The sequence below is a fragment of the Lutra lutra genome, chromosome 17 (genome assembly GCF_902655055.1).
Source record: "Lutra lutra chromosome 17, mLutLut1.2, whole genome shotgun sequence".
NCBI classification, from domain to species: Eukaryota; Metazoa; Chordata; class Mammalia; order Carnivora; family Mustelidae; genus Lutra; species Lutra lutra.
The window spans coordinates 1,168,703-1,175,791 of record NC_062294.1 but is presented as its reverse complement, the minus strand read 5'-3'; the positions used below and the strand labels follow the sequence as shown (position 1 = coordinate 1,175,791).

Here is a 7,089-nt window from a genome sequence, read left to right as displayed (position 1 = left end):
TCGCGGCCGGCCGGAGCCGCTCCGTGAACCTCGCACCCACGACCGAAGCGGCAGCGCGTGGAGCCGACGACCCGCACGAGAGCCGGGACGGTCCCAGCCTCGCTCCGGCGCAGACCCCGACGCTCCACCGGGACCGAGTCTGGGCGGCACCGACCGGAGCCCGCGGAGTGCAGGGGACGCGCCCGGGCTGCCCAGACTGCGTGCGCGGTGCGGGGCGGAAACCACCCGCCGCCGCCGCCGCTCCCACCCGCTGCGCGGGCCCCACGCGGGAACCGGCGGCGCGCGGCGTCACGTGAGCGCGCGGCGCGGCCCGCCTCCCCCCGACCCCCCCCCGCCCGCGGGCGTGGTCAGGAGGCCGGGGGCGCGCGGGCTCGGAGACACACCCTGGGGCGGGGCCTTCGGCGGCGCCTGCGCCGTGGCGGGCTCGGGCGGGCGCGCGGCGCGGGGGCGGGACCGCGCGGAGGCGGCCGCGAGGAGGCCGGAAGGAAGCGGGCGGAGGGCGGGGCGAGCGAGGGAAGCCCGCCGGCCCGCAGGACGACCGTCGCGGCCTGATGACGTCGCACAATGGCCGGCCCCCGCGGGTAGTGGAGCCCGTTTGTTCCGCCCGCGTCGCGCCTCAAGCCGGAGCCTGTGAGGAGCGGAAGGGCCGAGGGACGCCTTCCCCGCGCCGCCCCGACGCCAGCGGAGCCGTGGCCCCCTCCCCGCCCTCGCGCTGAAGTAAGTGGAGGCGGCGGCGGCTGGGAGGCCGGGCCGGCGGGGAGGAGGCCGAGGCGGCCGGGCGGGGAGCGTGGCGGCGGCGCGGAGCCGAGGCCCGGGAGCCCCGGCGCCGCTGCCTCCGGGGAGCGCTCCGGGCTGTGTCCCCGGCCGAGCGTGGCTTTCGGGTCGTGGGCAGGGGTCGCGGAAACAGGCACGATCCCGCGTCCGGTCCGCGGCTCGCCGGCCCGGGCGGCCCTGGAACCTGCTTGGAGCCCGGAGCTCCGCGCCCCGCGGTGGACTCCATTCTCCCGAAGCTGTCATTTCTCTTCCGGGACATCGCGTGGCACATGTTTGCCGCCCACGGCGGGGGTGGGGGGGCGAGGCTCGCAGGGGCATCCTCCCGAGGAGACCGGCCCGGCCTGGGGATGGGCTCCCCGGGAACTTTGAGCTCTCGGGAGCCTCCCGGAACTTGCTCCCTCGTCTTCGGCGCGCACAGGTTGGGTGTGCTGGCCGAGCCCCAGCGCGCGCGCCGCGCTAGGCATGAACTTCTTGCTCCTTCAGCGAGGAGCCCGAAGGATGCCGAGTCCTTTGGATAAGCTGTAGCCATCGTGCCGGGAGAGCCCAGGACTCCGCCTGAGCTCTCTCGAGCACTTTAGGGTAGCGCATTTGCCGCGTAGAGTGGTCGGGCGTCTTCGGAGAGCTCCGGTCCGCAGGCTCTTCTGCGGAGTAGGTCAGTGCTCCATCCGCCGGGGGGATCTGGAAGAAGAGGGTGTCTGGTTCCTGCCGTGCTGCCTGGGGGCCCAGCAGAGTCTCACCATCTCTTCGTTGAGACTCCCCTCCCTCCTGTGCTCGTGGAGTGGAGTTGGAGTCTGCTGGAGAATTTTACAGTCTGAGCACGCATGTGTGTGCCAAACTCCTCGCTGGTTTTGGGTGGGGAACGCCCAGAGTTGTAAGAAAGCTTTGTGGGGTCATTCCAGGGAGCCAGCAGGTAAGCTGTGAGCTTGCTCGTGTGGAAGAAGGGTTTTCACTTTTTCACAGTTGCCTGTCGTCTCGAGGTGAGTGCTGCTTTCCTGGGGAGTTTGGGGTCAAGTTTAGTCCGTTTGGGGTGGAGTCTGTCATCTTCTTTGACATTCCTCCTTTAGATGCTGTAATCCATGAGGTCATGAATCAGAATTTTTTTTTTAAGATCTTATTTATTTATTTGACAGAGATCACAAGCAGGCAGAGAGGCAGGCAGAGAGAGAGGGGGAAGCAGGCTCCCCGCTGAGCAGAGAGCCCGATGCGGGGCTCGATCCCAGGACCCTGGGATCATGACCTGAGCTGAAGGCAGAGGCTTAACCCACTGAGCCACCCAGGCACCCCATGAATCAGAATTTTTAAGCAGAGGTACCAGAACTTAAACATTCAAATGGGGATTGCTCTGTTAAAAGTTGTTGTCCTAAAAGGTTATGCTTACATTTCATGGGTGCTCCTTTGCCTAAACCGCCTTCTAACTTGTGTATCGGCAATAAATACGAAAGCCGTGTGATAAAATTGGTCTCATTAATAGCCGTGCCCCATGTTTAAGCAGCAGTCGTCTTACCTGGCTCAGTAGCGTACCTCATGCACTACCACACCAGGCTCTGAGTGGTTTCCTGTGATTTCTCAAAGTGACCTGCCTTGACAGGAGGGATACCTGCTTCTCCCAGAGCCCCAGGAAAGAACATTGCAGGTTCGAAAGGTCAGTCAAGCAGAGAAGTTCCCCAAATGGTCTGCACTCCAGTATTGTCAGTGGAGTCAGCATGCAGCCTTCCAGAGTGGCTGCTGGGACATGAGGCAGCACCCACTGCGTGTCGAGGTCTGGGCGGTCTTCTAAAACGGGGCACTCACTTCCAGTTTCTTCCTGGGATGCAACAGGTAGTTTATCAAGTAACAAGATTTTGCTACTTACTCAACAAGCATATGTCGACCGTCGTCTGCTGAATGCAGTAGTGGAAACACAGGGACGGACACTTGTCGTTCAGTTCTCTGGGCAAGTTCACCATCTTGTGGGTCAAAGAACCGAAGAGGTAGTTCTAAGGTTCGCCAAGAATCGTCAGTTACAAGGTGATCACGTGAGAAGAACAACTGAGTAAAAACCATGAACTGGGAGTTGATGCAGATGGGACGAGAGGACCCTCCGCGTCATCATCTGCACGCGATAGGCTGCGCGTCCTCCCTAGCGCCGGACCGCACGTGCGTGCTCGGGGTTGCAGGACTGGATTCATCTCAGAACAGGATGTAGAAGCCCAGAGAGAGCGCGAACCAGCCCAGCCCCGGGCCTGACACACAAACCATCCTCTGACCCCCGCTGACACTTCTCTTTTGTGCCACAAGCTGCGACTCAGGTTGTTTCTAATAGGTAGATTCTCGGGCACACTTTTCTCTCCAGAGTGCTCGCCTGCGTGTGGCCTCCTACTGTCAGATCGCAGGGGTTCCATCGGAAGAGAAGAGACGGGACTCTTCAGGAAATTGTCAGCTCCTAAGGGTGATTGTGTTTCCCATTGTGCCTAGGGCAGCCCCTCTTCATGCCTGTTGTAATTGTTTTTTGTTTTTTTAAGATTTTGGGCGCCTGGGTGGCTCAGTGGATTAAGCCGCTGCCTTCGGCTCAGGTCATGATCTCAGGGTCCTGGGATCGAGTCCCACATCGGGCTCTCTGCTCAGCAAGAAGCCTGCTTCCCTCTCTGTCTCTCTCTGCCTGCCTCTCCGTCTACTTGTGATCTCTCTCTGTCAAATAAATAAATAAAATCTTTAAAAAACAAAAAGATTTTATTTATTCGTCAGAGAGAGGGAGGGATACAGGCAGGGGGAGTGGCAGGCGGAGGGAGAAGCCGTCTCCACTCTGAGCAGGGAGCCCGATGCGGGGCTCGATCCTAGGACCCTGGGATCATGACCTGAGGCGAAGGCAGCAGCTTAACCCACTGAGCCGCCTGTTGTAATTGTTAATAGTGACCCCTTTACAGTCTCAGGTGTGACCCAACTTAGACAATAGTTTACATGGAGCACTGCCACCAAGGGCTAGCTGTTCGCTGAGCTTGGGAAACGCAGAGGTGATTCTGAAGCCTTCTACTCAGGTACTTTGTGGAGGGGAGGGATCTGCCGGCCGACTTTTAGACAGTTGTGCGTGGTGTGGTCAGTCTGGATGTGTACTAGAGCGACGTATAATATACTTAGGGCAAGATTCTCAATTTGGGAGTAGTAGGTAAACCTCAGGGGATTTAGAGCTCCTGAAAGTGGGAGCTAAGTTGCATACATTCAGTTTTTTCTAGGGAGAGAAGCCATCCCATCCCCTTCATCAGATTCTCAAAACGACCCGTGCTCCGCTAAGGCTAAGCACCGCCACCTAGAACAGCAGGCCGCCCTCCTAGTAGCAGGTGCGCCCGGGACCTTTTGCCCTGCCCCCTTCTGGTCAGCACTGGAAACTGCCTTTGAGAGTCAGGAAGTTCAGGGCCTTTGTGTCCTTGGCGTGTTGAAGTGATATCCGAAATTTAAACTGTGGGGGATGTACTCAGGACTTCTTAAAATTACTTGTCCTGCCACAGTACACCGGCCTCTCAGGATTGATTCCAGTTGGCATTTCCCGGGGCGCCCGTGTAAAGGTGTGCCCCTCTGTGGTTTCTTTTCTTGGATTCGTGTTTAGTTTACATGCCCAAGAGCCAGACTTCAGACAAGGTTAAAATAAATGACTGATGTCACTAGTCGGCCTCCACGTGTCCGTAGCCGTTCTAACTAATGGACCATGTAAATGGCGCGCTACCTTTTCCACGCGGACGAGCGCGTTCTTGTTTGTGGAGGGTCTGAGAGAACACTGTAGGCGGAGCAACACGAGATGTTAAAAGGGAGAAAAGAAAAACGGGCAGAGTCCACTGGTTCAGTAGAAGTCCCCAGGAATGGGTTCTGTTCCCAAAAAAGAGTTTGTAAGACCAGTTTGAACTCAGGTTCCATTTTCCTGTAGAAACAACAGCAGAAAGCGGGGGCCGGACCCCCAGCGGGGAGCACCAGCTCATTTCACACACAGCGCGAGGCTCCGTACCCAACTGCACGCCCTAGAGGCGGCTCTGATTTGCAGTCCCAGGATACCCGCTCAGTGGCTGTGTGGCCTGGGCTCTCCGCCGAGACAGGGAACATGGCTTATTCGGAAGGCTGACGTGAGAGATTGTTCGGGTGCCTGACACAGGGGTCGTCTCTTAGCAGGTGGTGGTGGCTGCCAGCTTCACTGCAGACGTCCTTGCAATGATAGAGTCTCGCGTGGAGTAGAGAGCTGTTTGTCGAGTGAGGCCGCGAGTGAATTACTCAGGTGCGCCCAGAGACTGGAAATGCGTCTGTCAGGAGCGATAGGGGTCTGGTTCTTAGAAGGTGAGGATTACCTTTGCTGGTCTTCTCACTAATTCAGTTTAAATTCAGATATGTGGAACCCTTGCCAGGCATGTTATCAGGCTTATCTCATCTAATTGTTGCAACAGCCTAGTAAAGTAGATACTGTTGTCCCCGTATCTCAGGGGAAGAGACAGACTGAGGTGTGGCAGGTGCACGTAGTTGGCCCAGGATCCCGAAGCTGGGAAGCAGAGGGGCTGGGGTTCAGCTCTAACACAGAGCCCACGCTGTTGCACCGTCTGCGCACCCCATTACCCTGCAGCACACCAAGGGGTAAACTGCCCGCTGGCCTGGCCCACGTTTTGCACTGGTTCAGGCATTTGAAGTTAGATGCTCTGTTTCTTCCATTTCTTACTCGAGGATTTGATTTCAATTTCACAGAATATAAAAAGCAGTTTGGATCGAATCATGACCCTGACACCGAAGTGCAGACCCATCTGCGTCTGAGCCCCAGCAAAGGGCTGTTCCCAGGCTGGGGGAGCTTGTGGCCGTGAGCAGGGTCAGGTGTTGGGAGGCCGGGAGCAGATTTGTCCTTTGCAGATTTTTAAACTAGTTTGAGAGGACGTGTAATTTGAGATAACATTTGATTGATTTAAGTAAGAAGTCATTTTGTTTTCAGGGTTGCCGTTAGACTAAAAAAGGTGGGAATCAGAATTTGTTGGGGGTCGCCTGGGGGGCCTAGTCGGTTGAGCATGCAGCTCTTGGTTTCAGGTCAGGATCTCAGGGTCGTGAGTTCAAGCCCCGCATCGGGTTAAGATTCTCTCTCTCCCTCTCTCTCTGCCTCTCCCCCCCCTTAAGCAAAAAGAAGAATTTGTCAGGTTTCGAGTAGGATGTCTGAGGCTCAGGGACCAGCTCCAAGTGACTGGCTGCCCGCAGGGTACATGTCTAGATTCAGCAGCTGGGGAGACGAAAGTCGCTGCCGTCCTGCGAGGAAGGTTTCTTATAGATGGTGTGATAAAACTGTGCAAAGACGGGCATAGGACTCATACACAAAGGAAAATCTTACTCCTTAGTAAAGGGGAAGGGGCCCTGAGTGGCTGCCGTGACCCCTTTCCTTCCAGGCCCTGTGCAACAGCTGCGAACAGAAGGCCCTTAGCTTTCGGGCACCTGGCTCATCGTTCCCGTGGCCAGTAGGTGTGCTGTGCACAGGGACAGGCTCTGCCCCGGGGGTAGAGTGCCTCTTGATTTTCAGCAGAGTCTGTCTTTGGAAGACTGACTTTTTTTGAGAGGGAGAGAGTGTGAGCCCTGGGGAGGGGCGGTGGGGGGGCAGATGGAGAGGGAGAATCTCAGGCAGACTCCCGCTGAGTGCAGAGCCCCAGCCCCGTGCCAGGCTCATCCTCACCACCCTCAGATCAGGACCTGAGCCGGAGGCTTAGCTGCCTGAGCCACTCAGGCGCCCCTTGAGGCCTGACTTTTTAACAATCCTCCCCAGTAGTCCTAACTCTGAATAGCGCAGTTAGGAAGACTGAAAAGTGAGTCATTTTTAAAACTGTGGCTGTGAATGGATTGGCTCGTAAATTTCTATTATTGTTAACATTTAGTTGATTTATAAAGTGAATTTTAAGTGATTTGTCTTAATGTGTACTCAATTATAATTTCCATTAACTGTAAAGAAAAGTATTTTTAACTGTAGGTTAAGATATCTATTGGTATATGCATCTTTAAACACAGTTTCTCCTTTTAGAAGTATAAACTTGAAAGATATATATTTAGTTTTTAGTTACATGAATGCGCAAAATAATTCTTTATATTTAAAGTACGTAATTATATGGTGTGTTTCTAGATCTTGCTAAAGTACCAAGCTGCGTATGTGCGACATGCATTATTTTAAATTAAAATTTCGAAGAACCAAGTAAACACTGAGCCCCTCACTGGTCCCATTATTTCCAACTAGTTCCGCAGTGACTCAGACTACACTGGTGAATGCTGACTGTGTGCTCCTGTCCCACTCTCTGTACTTTACGTTTAAACAGATGGAACGATGTCCTGTCACTGGGCATG

General features: G+C 55.7%; 1 protein-coding gene across 2 annotated transcripts in view; it reads left to right on the top strand.

Annotated features, from left to right (window-relative positions):
* Positions 1 to 529: 529 nt before the first annotated feature.
* ZC3H18 (zinc finger CCCH-type containing 18) overlaps positions 530 to 7,089 on the top strand; it is a 60,032-nt gene continuing 53,472 nt past the window's right edge. The window contains exon 1 of one of the 2 annotated variants that reach the window (XM_047710077.1): positions 530 to 717. The gene's annotated coding sequence lies outside the window, so the exon portion shown is untranslated. The remainder of the gene's footprint in view (positions 718 to 7,089) is intronic. The other variant, XM_047710078.1, reaches the window with a different exon arrangement.